Genomic DNA, 13,200 nt, shown 5'->3' with positions numbered 1-13,200 from the left:
CCTCGTCTGCTCATCTATCTTTCGGTATTCTTTCTCGTTAATATTTATTCTTTGAGCACAACTCCCAACTTGCTTTCCATATTATTTTGACCATTGGCCATCTGGGACATTAAACGCATTATACTCAAGGTGCATAGGCTGTTTTACTTGAACACCTTTTGACGGACCACGCCCTTTATGAATCTGTGTAATTGCGCTAACACCTTGTGATTCGGGATCACCTTGGGTAGGACAAATAGCATTTTCTCTTTCATAAGCCATCCCAAGCTAGAATTCCTGCAAAAAAGTAAAAAAAAATAATTAGATCATGATTTCATGAGTAGATATAAAAAATAGGCTAATGGGTAGTATATTATTCCACCTCATCTTATTCATTCGTGATTTGTAACTCATATTCCCTGCCTATGATCTGTACGGATATGATTAGTATTATTTATATCTTCCTCCTCTGGCAATGATTGAACAACAGTTGATAACAAGGGTGTATCGTCATACTCGTCATACTCATCTTCATCCACAACATCATCAATACCAAGAATATGTCTTTTACCTTGGGCAACTGCACGCCATCTAGGATCAACATTGTCTACCACATAAAAAATCTGCTTAGCTCGTGATGCTAGGATGAATGGCTCGTCACTATCACTTAATCGGTCAAAGTATACCAATGTCAAACCCGGATAAATTTCATCTTGCTTCACCCCGTTAGGGTTGTTGACCCACTTGCACCGGAAAACAGGGATTGTAAAATTGTTATAAAAAGCTCCCAAATTTCTTCGATAACACCATAATATGATTGTGTCGCATCAACCGGTCTTTTGTCCTTAGCGCTCGCATAGACCCTAGATGATGCAATAACCTTCACTCCACTATTCTGCACCACACTCTTTTCATCTTGTCTTCTAGTGTAGAATGTGAACCCATTGATACTATATCCTTTGTAAGACCGAACACATAGTTGAGGACCTAGAGATAACCACTTGACCGTATCAGAAATGTCATGTTCTTTCCTAAGTTCCTCAGCTACTTCCTTCTTAAACTAATCAACAAATGTCCGATTATGTTCCCGCATCAATGCTCTTTCATTAAATTTCGGATTATTGTGTTGCAATTCAGTGTAATGCTTTTCTATGTAAGGATTCACCTCTGTAAGATGCTGCAACACACAAAGATGTGCCTTATTCTTCCTTTCAGATGGAGGAGATATTACATTTTTACCAATTACTCCCTCTCCTTCAAGCCTCCGTGTATGAAGAGATTTTGGAAGACCTATTGGATGAAGCCTTGACAAAAACTCAGCTGCGTATTGAGATATCTCTTCATGAGGAATCCACGAATGATACTACCCTCTGGATTCGCCCGATTCTTTACTTTGTCCTTTAAACTGCCAAAAAATCTCTCAAAAGGATACATCCATCTTAAATATACCGGACCACATAACTTGATTTCTCGAACCAAATGAACAATTAAGTGCACCATTATATCAAAGAAAGACGGCGGAAAGTACATTTCAAATCGACACAAATTTTTGACAATATCAACGTGGAGAGCATCCAATATTTCCGGATCAATAACCTTAGCACATATCGAACTGAAAAAGACGCACAGTTTTGTTATGACATGTCTCACGTGTTTCGGCAATATCCCACGAATTTCTATCGGTAAGAAAACATTAATCAATACATGACAATCATGAGACTTCATACCAATCAACCGAAGGTCCGAAAGAGAAACTAGACGTTTTACATTTGACGAATACCCCGATGGAACCTTAATGCCATTTAAGCACTCACAAAACACCTTTTTCTCCTTTCTTGACATTGTGTAACAGGCCGGAGGCAGAAAAGTCTTTTTACCATCTGGTTTTACTACCGGCCACAAATCTGGTCGAATATTCCTCTCCTTCATATCAAAATGAATGTTCTGATTGTCTTTCGTCTTTCTGGGTATATTTAGCAAAGTCCCAATTATGGCATCACAAACATTCTTTTCAATGTGCATAACTTCGAGACAATGCCTAACCGACAAATCTTTCCAATAAGGAATATCCCATAGTATAGACACTTTCTTCCATAAAACACCCTTTTTAGATTTGGACTTGAAGCACTTGCCATATTTAGTGTCAACATTTTTAATCCGTTCATAAACCTGTGATCCTGTCAAAGGTGTACGAGCTACTCCTTCCTCGGTGTACCCATTGAACTCCTTCTTCTTTTTACGGTAAGGGTGATATCGACTAAGGACCTTCCGGTACTCTAGATACACATTTTTCCTGTAATTTCTCAAGTAGGCGGGTTTCATATCTTCTTCACATATAGGGCATGCTTGTTCTCCTTTGGTTTTGTACCCAGACAAGTTTCCATATGCCGGAAAATCATTTATGGTACAAAAAACCATAGCTCGCAAGGTAAAGTTTGAGTTGGTGTATGCATCGAACATTGAGACACCTTCATTCCACAATAATTTCAAATCATCAACAAGTGGAGAAAGATACACATCTATGTCATTCCTAGGTTGCTTAGCCCGGAGATGAGGAGTGATAACATGATATACTTGCGCTTCATACACAACCATGGAGGAAGATTATAAATCGCTAGAAGAACCGGTCAGGTGCTATGTTGGCTGCTTAAAGTACCATACGGACTCACACCATCTGTACATAAAGCAAGTCTCAGATTCCTAATCTCATCACCAAATTCAGAATATTTCTTATCAATATTTCTCCATTGAGGAGAATCAGCAGGATGTCTAAGTTGTCCATCTTTCTTTCTCCCTTCCGCATGCCATCTCAGATTTTTGGCTTCCTTCTTTATCGAAAACAAACGTTGAAACCTAGGTATTATTGGAAGATACCACATAACCTTAGCTGTTGGGCCCCTCTTAGCCGAAACCCCTTTACTCTTGTAACGAGATGCACTGCACTTCGGACACTCATTCAATTTTTCATGTTCATCTGTAAAGCATACAATCATTTGGACAAGCATCTATCTTGACTACATCTAAGCCTAAGGGGAACATCAATTTTCTGGCGTAATAAGTAGAGATAGGCATCTCATTGCCTTCTGGTAAAAAATCACCTAACCATTCCAATAAGGTGTTGAAACTTCCATCAGTCCAACCAGAAGCACATTTCAAGTTTTAAAGTACTGACACAGCCTCTAACTTGCTAAATTTTGTACACCCAGGATACAAGGGAGTCTCTGCAGCCTTTGATACATGTTCGAACATCTGAGGTCGTTCGTTCAAGTGATCTCTCACCCCATCCATCATCCCATTTATTTCATCATCTTCTTGGTCATCATCATCATCCATCTCATTATTCTCAGCAATATCATCATCACTATCATCAGTGTCTACCCGAACATCAAACTCATTGACACTAGAACTTGGACGATCAGGTATTTTCTCACCATGCCAAAACCAAACATGATAATCTTCTTTGAAACCACGACGAAATAAATGATCCTCAATCTCATCAATATCATCTAACCGCCTTATATTCTTACAATCACGGCAAGGACAATATATTTTTTTCTGCTTTCGTACTTCGTTGGTGTGCTAAAGCACATCTAATAAACTCCTCAACCCCACTCAAGTATAGTGTTGTAGTATGGTCACCGTACATCCAAGGACGACTCATTTCTAGTAATAATTGCAAAAAGAGGAAGATTTAATATCATTTCTAATAACTATCCCGCCAAGGGCCTAAATTATGAATTCTATCCCGCCAAGGCCCTAATTTAATAGATAATAATACTCAACTAAGCAAGAAAAAAATACAAACTCAACTATCCCGCCAAGGGCCTAAATTATGAAATCTATCCCGCCAAGGGCCTAAGAAATTAGGGTAGAAGTATTACCTTGATCCAATATCGATCCTTCAAGACAACGCCTTAATAAACTCCTTCAATGCACAAGCTATAACCACAAAAAATAGTATATGAATTAGGTGTATACTTTTCATATTTTCATTGGTGCTTTTCATCAAACACCTTCAAGGCACAAGCTATAAACACAAAAAATACACAAATTCGGGATAGATTAAAACATTTAAATGCACAGTTGTTAGTATTAGTTATTTTGATTTGACTAGGATGAAAGATAGTATATGAATTAGGGGTATATTTTTCATATTTTCATAGAGGCATTTCATCAAACACTATGAATGCACAAACTATAAACACAAAAAAATACACAAATTCGGGGTAGAATACGAGAACGCGCGCGGATCGGAGATGAAACGAGTTGGTAGATTGAATACTTACCGGCCAGCAAAGATGAAGACAAGAACGCGAAGACGAACACGAGAACGTGCGCGGAGACGAAACGAGAACGCGAAGACGAAGGGAGAACGCGCATACGGAGGGGAGGGCGAACGCGTGCGGAGAGGCGGCCACCGGACACGCACGAGCGGAACGAAGAGGATGAAGAAGACGAAGTGGCGGAACGAAGAAGACGAAGTGAGAATGGCGGAATAGTGGCCGCGGGTCTGTAGGGTAAACATAAAAGGGGTTTGTTGAGGCGGGCATATAGCGGCCCGCCTCAACAAGTGTTAAAAGAGGCGGGCGTTGTACGGCCCGCCTCAACAGGTATTAAAAGAGGCGGGCATTTTAGCCCGCCTCTAAAAGTCAGCCCGAAAATTAAATTTGAAGGCTAGGTTTATTGAGGTGGGCATTCTCGGCCCACCTCAATAAATGCTTATAGAGGCAGGCTCTTGTTGGCCCGCCCTCTATAAAATCTTCCGGAAAAAATTTCCGGATACTTTATAGGCGTATAATATTATGCCCGTCTCAATAAAAAAAAATTGAGGCGTATAAAGTAATTTTCCGCCTCAAAAACCTGAAAATATGATAACATAGGACGTTTTTGAGGCATTTTTTTAGGTCCGCCTCTAAAAAGGAGCCTCAACAAGTGTTTTTTCTTCTAGTGTTGCACTAAAGGCGAAGGTGGAACCCACTGAACAGAAGGCCCTTTTCTCGGTGTGGGGAGAAGATGATGATGAATTTGATCTACACGTAGGCTTTCAAGGCATGCGCCTCATTACTAATTCACATGAAGCAATTTCTCAGTTACGTCTAACAAGTGATTTTGTTAGTCGCCTAAATATTCTAGGTATGATGAACTTGTGAATATGATTAAAGGCCTACTTGACGATAACGAAACTTTTGAAAAACAAGTTGTTGAATATGAGGATGAAGTTCGGGAACTACGTAATGAAAGCTTATATTTGGCTCATAGACTCATTGAAAAGGAAAAGGCCCTTAAAAAGTTAGGGAACTGAGTTTAATAACTAAGTCCTGCGAGGGCTGCAAGGAAAAGCAACCTCAAGGGGGGTCACCTAAGGTCATGTCTAGTAATATAGAAAGTGATATTCAACTTATTCTGAACAAGTTTGAAACATTGACTGATTCTATCAATGAAAAAAGGGTTAATCAAACTATTTTGTTCTTGCTAGACCTGGACTAGGCTATGATCCTGAAAAATGAATCTATTACTTGTTCTACTGCTCAAGAAAGATTGACTAGAGAATTAACTGAGAGAGCAATGACCTTAGATAAATCCCTTCGATCCTGTAGGAGTACAAATGAATACTTAGAAGAAAGGTAAGATCTTAGAAGAACCTCCTCAAAAAACTAGAACATGGTTTAGAGGAGAAAAGGCTCACTTCATGTATATTAATCAAGACCAAGGTAAATCAGTTAATATTATCAATTCTAAACGTGAAAAAAATATTATATTTCATCTTGAAAAGACAAAATATGGCTATGTTCAATATAACTCTTGGTGTAGATACTGTGGAAACAGTGGACATATTATACATGACTGTAGAAAGAAACAAGCCCAGGATAGTAAGCCCATGAAAAAATGACTTTAATAATGGTTCTTATCATGAGCCTTCTCCTCATACAAGTTCCATGGAGAGTCGCTGCAAGCTAGTGAATCCTTTGCTTCAACAAAAGTGAAAATGAAGAAAGTCCCAGGTGGAAATCATGCATCAACATGTAGAGTATTTGGGATAGGCGAGGATAGTCGAGAAGCTTAGTAGGATGATGTGTGTGATTCCTGTCTATGGAGAGCGAGGGACGCGGATTGCCAAGCTGGACGAATAGGAAGCATGAGGAATGGTGTGGAGCGGATTGTCAACGTGGAAAACGTTTGTTACAAGGGTTGTTGCTTGTTGCTCAAGAAAAGAAGAAATGCGTGTGGAATTCTGGTAAAGCTACTTGGTGGAGCGGTCACACGGATTGCCAAAGTGACGATCTTCTTTGTTGCAATGTTGTAAAGGTTTTCCTTACTTGGGGAATAAGTTTGGGATTTTATAAATAGGTGTGATAGGAGAATTGTTACCACATGAACTTGAGAACCTCATTGAGAGAGAAACATGATATCTTACTTAGGAGAAGCAACCCAGGGAAAACCACAAAAGGATTTGAAAGGCTGGAAGTTAGTATAGTTGAGTGTTTAGGAGAAACACAACAGGACTAGAAAGCTAGGAGGTGAGTTCAATTAAGTATTTAGGGTGAGAAGCAAGTGATCTCTGAGGGAGTGAGTGTGTCAATTCACCTTGAGAGCAACAATAGGAGGAAACCTTGTATAGAGCTGAGAGCAATTGTATTGAGTGAGAATTATAGGTGATTGTAATTCTCTATTTGATATAATCAATATATTGGCGAGTTTCATCCCGGGATTGAGTTAAGCCAAGGGTTCTCACCTTACCAAATATCTGTGCACATTGAGTTGAACTTTCTATCTAACAATTCAAAGTTTGTATTGTGGCAAATCCCTTTGTTGCCGCAAATATAACATACTTGCTTTTAGCGAGAAGTGTTTACTAAAGGACTTAGACTCGCTTTCAAGTGTTTTCACATTATGCATCTTTAAAACACTAAAGCTAGTCTATCGAGCTACTCTTTTATAAGAGCTATTCGATATAAGCTACTCTATCTTATTGCAAGTGATTCATTCTTATATTAACTCGCTGAATTTGATCCTTGTACACTAGCTTTGCAGCTACTTGTACTTCAGATATAGAGTAAGTGTGACATTGTTTTTAACTATCTTTTATCACACTTAAGCTAGTCTTGAACAATCGTATCTTCACATCTTAAAACCCACAATTGGTATCATAGCTCAGGTTGCTCAATCTTGCACAAATTTGATTCCTTCTCTCTAGTCTGAATCATGGGCAACGAAAAACAATCTTTTAACCTAGTGATCTCGTTGGCTAAGCCTCATATCTTAGATGAGGGTGAACTAGAATGGTGTATCACGATGACTAATAACTATATCCAAAAAACTAACTATCAATGTTGGAGAATCATTGAAAAAGGTGAAGAAAAAATGATTGAAGAAACTAACACGTACAAATGGGGACCAACTGAGTATGCTACGCTCGAGAAGAATGCCAAGGCGAAGCAACTCATCCTCGATGCTCTCTCTCACAAGGACATTGACAAAGTCATGTCCCTCTCCACTACTAAGCAAATGTGGAATGTTATCATAGATATGCATAACGGTAGTGATGATATGAAGAACAATTGTCGATTGAGCTCCAAAGGGACTTTCATTCATTTAAGATGGGAGAAAGCGAGTTTGACTCAGACTATCACTATAGATTCGAGGTTCTATGTGATAATATGTCCTCTACAGGACTCAAGGTAAAACCCTGGGAACTCACTCTCTGTTTTATCCATGGTGTTAAATCTAAGTTTGACACAACTAAACGAATAATACTAATGATGAAAGAAACAAAAGTTTTGTCTGTATCTGCGCTTGCTGGTAAATTAAGAGTGCAGGAAGCCGAGGACCAAAAGGAGTCACTAGCATCAAGGGAAACCCAAGGAGTCACTAACACGTACAAATGGGGACCAACTGAGTATGCTACGCTCGAGAAGAATGCCAAGGCGAAGCAACTCATCCTCGATGCTCTCTCTCACAAGGACATTGACAAAGTCATGTCTCTCTCCACTACTAAGCAAATGTGGAATGCTATCATAGATATGCATAACGGTAGTGATGATATGAAGAACAACTGTCGATTCGAGCTCCAAAGGACTTTCATTCATTTAAGATGGGAGAAAGCGAGTTTGACTCAGACTATCACTACAGATTCGAGGTTCTATGTGATAAGATGTCCTCTACAGGACTCAAGGTAAAACCCTGGGAACTCACTCTCTGTTTTATCCATGGTGTTAAATCTAAGTTTGACACAATTAAACGAATAATACTAATGATGAAAGAAACAAAAGTTTTGTCTGTATCTGTGCTTGCTGGTAAATTAAGAGTGCAGGAAGCCGAGGACCAAAAGGAGTCACTAGCATCAAGGGAAACCCAAGGAGTCACTCTCAAGCTTACTCGTGTACTTCAAAAGGTCAAAGACAATGACGAATCTGAAAATGAAAAAGACCAGGAAATAGCTATGATGACTAAGCTAGTCAAGAGGTTTTTCAAGAAGAAGTTTGGCATCACTACCAAGGACAGAGACCCAAAGGACAACAAGCCATTCAACCTCAAGAGTATCACATGCTATAAGTGCTCAGGTAGAGGACATCTCTCCAGAGATTGTCCAAGTGAAAGTGTAGATCCAAAAGAAGAGCAAGGTGGATCTGAAACACCTCCCAGAAAAGCCTTTGTCACTTTATGGGGCGATTCTGATGATGAAGTCGACGTTGGAGAAGATCCTGAAAATTGCTTCACAGTCGCTCAACCTATTCCAGAACCTGCTCCTGAGCCCTAAGTTGAGGTAAGTATTCTTGAACCAGGATCTATATTGAATGTCTCTCCTACACCCCCTCTCCCTCTATCAATGGGTGTACTCGATCGAGCGAGTCAATCTGAAGACAAGGTTGATTTGAGCATTTCTGATTCCTCTAAGTCGGTCATGACTATATCTGAGGATAAGCTCCTTCTAGCGAGTCTTGAGATGAACAAGCTTGCTTCGAGCAAGTCATATAAGACCTTGCATGTACATACAAAGCCTTTAAAAACCAAATACGAACAAGCAAGAGCAATACGAGTGTTATCTCACCGAGGTATACCTTGTCATGTGTCATGTCTATGTGATAATGAATATTCTAAGTGAGTTCCAGAACTGTGAAGATGAAGCTTCTACCTTCCAGCTCTGGAATCGCTAGCTCTAACGTTCCTACGAAGTCAACACTTTGTTAGGAACACTTCACTTGATTTTTGATCTTGCAGGAAAGGATGCAGAGTAGAAAGCAAAATGAAAGATCTAAAAGCTACTCTCATTCTTGACAAGTAAAAGGAGTCTTCTATCTCCTTCAATGCTAAATTGAAGAAAGCAAGTGGGTTCTTAACTAATAAGCATCTCTTTCACTCTTATCTTACAGGAGATGTATATCATGTGGTATAAGTATTAGCTTCTGTCAAAGCGAGTCTCACTTAGGGTCATTTCACATCTATTCTGTCAAAGCCAGACTCAGATGGTTCAAGCGACTCTTTGGAGATTCAAGCGATTCTTTTACTCAACTCGCTTAACCATAACTAATACTTTCAGAAGAGCCAAAGCTGCAAGTCATCTCTTTAAAGGAACTTTACTTGGATATCTTTATGAGCCTTTATCTTCTTCGGTTTTCTTTCTGACCATATTAGAAGAACAAGAGATACACTGTACGTTTCCCTATACTTTGACTATGAATTATGCTTTTTAATTATATTTTGGGAACTTTAGTTGGATTGTGTTGCATGCTTACTTGTTTATCATGCTTATCTTCACACAAACCAATCTAGCTAAGGAAGTATATTGTATGAAAGCTATTGATTATAGTCTTAGCAAACTACATGCTCTTCTTATGTACCACATATAGAAAATGGTGATCGTCTTCTTGCCTTATTACATGCCTAAGAAATTATCCATTCCTACGGTTTCCCTATCCTAACATTAATGTAACGTTTTCTTACCCCTGATTAACTCCACAAAAGGAAGTATTCATTTTGTGTAAAAGCCAGTATTCCTCTTATGCACATATGCTTAATTACATTATATACTGAGTGCGAATGTGTTATGTCCCTTATTGTGAAATGTGCATTTCATGTTGATCTTTTACATGCTTAAATGATACACTGAGTGCATATATAAACTTTCTTTACACTCCTAAGCATGATCAAGCTCTTGTGTAAGAGTCGTTCCCAAGCAGTCTGAGTCGCTTTTGGGTTTGCTTAGTGAAGAAGGTTTGCTTAATGAGGAAGGTATTTCAGTCCCGGCTCTAAAAGTGAAGTCTATACATGTAGCTCTTGATCTAGCATAATTAGATTGGTAAAGGCTACGTGGTTCAGTTGATACAGTCTAAATGGATTCAGAAAAGCCACACTTAGATAGCACAACTCGGCATAGTAGCTACCAGCGATTCGTCTATGGTTGCTCCAACGAGTATCTTGCAGAGACACTTGTCATTCGAGAAATTGCTTCAAGTAAAGTAATTCTGCATGTAGCCGTTGCAAGTCTCAGCGATTCGAGCCGTTTGAATATAGCCGTTGTAATCCAGATGTTGCAGTGTATCCGTTGCGAGATCTTAGGAATTGACTTAGTAACAATTCTTACAGAGGAAGGAAAGAGAGTCTATATAAACTCCGGTATTCACTCAAATTTACTTTTACTGTGTTTATCATATTCTCTCTCTCTCTACTATTACCCAATTTCCTCTCGCTACACCTGCTCTCTCACAAATAGCTCCTCAAAAGGCCAAAGCAAACACTCCCAAAAACCCTAAGCTCCTCATTACCTAAAATGGTTGACATATCACCTCTCGCTAGTCTTACCAAGGAACGGCTTCTTGAAGAGTTTGCAAAAGTCAGGAAAGAAGATATCGAGGAAATTGTGCAGTGTCGGCACTTAGCCTCTCAGATGTCTACAGAGTCCCATGTGACTCCAAAGAAGGTGGATAATCCTTCTCCTTGTCCGCCTCTATCACCTTCTCCTGAGAAGGAAGCTGCTCCATCTCTTAAAAGGTCAGCACTCGGTGAAAGCGACAACGTTGTTACCGGCAAAGAGATCATTCTTGTTACAGATCCAGTTTAAACGGTTGCAAAGGGTGATGACTGATATTGAGAAGGTTGAATCTGAGATATTCATGAATCCGGATAAACCAAGTGATCAAATTCCTGTTTGTTCTTCCTCTAAACCCGCTCATTCTCTAGCTCCTTCGTTCCACGACAAAGATGATGGAGTCTTTGCTCCAAAGCAGCATGAGATTTTAAAAGATGAGAAAAGCGCATCTAAGGCTATTGGCAAGCATAAGATGGAGGAAATTGAGGAAGAAGAGTTGCTTTCAGAAGAAGAAGAAGAAGAAGAAGAAGAAGAAGAAGAAGCTGAATCAACTCCTCCGAAGAAGAGCAAGAAAGAGATTAAGCAGAAAGGTAAGAAGAAGGCTAAGAAGGAAACCAAGGCAGGTCTACCAGACTTTCCTCCGATCCCTCTCGGCATAACCAAGTGTGACATTCTACGTCCTTTGATTGTGCCTCCAGAGATTCTAAAGGCGGTTGAGGATGCCTCTGGTTTAGACATGTTTCGGTACTTGTTAAAGATGAAAAACTGGGACAATCTCGAGACGGAAGTGAGCAAAGCTGATCTTAATCTGGTAAGGAAATTCTATTCTCGCTTAACCAACTCTTCGTCATCCTCTAACGAGCCCTCCACCATCACCTTTATGTGGCTCAACATCGCCGAGGAAAGTTTTAAGGTCAAGGACTTGGCAAAGGCGATTGGTCAGGGTCTAGGACCAGATGCTTCTCTAGTTGGTTTTGGGAGCTTGTACAAGAAGAAGTACCCAAGCGACTCTACAGTAAAATATAGGAGGCAGTCTTTGGACCAAATGTTTCAGCGACTCTGAAGACCGAGCATCTCTCAGCGTCTAAGCGGATTCTTCACTATTTTATAGTGAAAAAACATCACTCCTTGCAACACCAACTTGGATCAGGTGACTATTTCTGACTTCTATATCATGGCTCAGTGTCTTCAAGGTGAGCTAATCAACACTGCAAAGATCATGTTCTCTCACATGGTCACAGCCAGAGGACATCATGACAGTCCACTCCTTTTTTCGCATATCTGAGCACGAATGTTGGAGAATGAGGGTCTCTACAAGCCAGTCTCTGAGACTAGCTTCGATGATATCCTCACCATGGAAAAGATTGCGGAGCTTGTAGCGAAGTCAACTAATTCATTGTTGCATGCCACAATCTCATTCAGAACCCAGTTCTATGAACCAGCTATACTCACTGCCAGCATCATCTCTGCTATCCAGGAATTGCACTCTACAGTTGAGAAGCGACTCTAGAACTCCAAACACAGCTCCAGCTCTTAACTGGACGACAAGAAGAACAAAGCAACATTCTCCATAATAAAGTGGCTCTTACTAGAAAGTGTGATGCTTAGGGTGTTTGTTGCTTGTGTCTTTTTGCTTCTCTCTGCATGCGTTTTGCTTGTTTTAAGATTAACTAGTACTCGTAGGCCCCCCTAACTCTCAAAAGGTGTAAGGTTGTTGTTTTTGAATGATAATAGTGTGTGTTTTCTATAAACTCCTGCTATTCTACTTGGTTACTCCTTGCTCTTTTGTGGTGAATGTCTTGATATTTATGATTACTAGTTTGCTTGTTTCCCTTTCCCACTATTAGTTCCATTTGCATGAATTATCATGCATTTTTTATGATGTCAAAAGGGTAAGTAAAACAAGTAAATCTATTCAACTAATTGGGAAGAATTTAGATTGGCTTGGTCTAAGGGGGAATAAAGGTATACTAGCTAAGTGCCTTTAGTAAGATTTTGAGCAGATTTGGTCAATCTGTCAAGTATTAGTTTAAGCTTCATTTCATATCTTATAGCTTAACTGAGTACGCTTTGAAATATATGTGCTTACACTATTTAAGTGTATGTTATCATCAAAAGGGGGAAAATTTTTGTTTAAGCCTGCTCAGCTTAAACACTCCTCCTGTTTTAATGATGATAAAAACAACATTTGATGTTTCTTGTGTGTGATGAGCTTTACAGGTATATCTTTAATGAGGAAGGATCATATGAGTAGTCTCCTTAAGATAAGTACGTGAGTACAAATCTGGAGCGTTGGATTAAAGTGATAGTGGTTCAGAAAATTCGTAGAAAAAAAGGGAAAGAAGAAGGAATGTGGTGATATTTTTGTAATTATTCTAAAGTGAAGATAAAAGACATTAATGCCCTTCGTTTTT

General features: G+C 39.4%; 1 pseudogene; it reads right to left on the bottom strand.

Moving 5' to 3' along the window:
- Positions 1 to 389: 389 nt before the first annotated feature.
- LOC141248738 (uncharacterized) lies at positions 390 to 3,138 on the bottom strand (annotated as a pseudogene).
- Between the last annotated feature and the right edge of the window lie 10,062 nt (positions 3,139 to 13,200).

The sequence above is a fragment of the Phyllobates terribilis genome, unplaced genomic scaffold, assembly GCF_046119375.1.
Source record: "Phyllobates terribilis strain yellow unplaced genomic scaffold, ASM4611937v1 Scaffold_3970__1_contigs__length_67082, whole genome shotgun sequence".
NCBI classification, from domain to species: Eukaryota; Metazoa; Chordata; class Amphibia; order Anura; family Dendrobatidae; genus Phyllobates; species Phyllobates terribilis.
The sequence above is the reverse complement of the archived record's forward strand: the minus strand, read 5'-3'. Positions and strand labels throughout refer to the sequence as shown.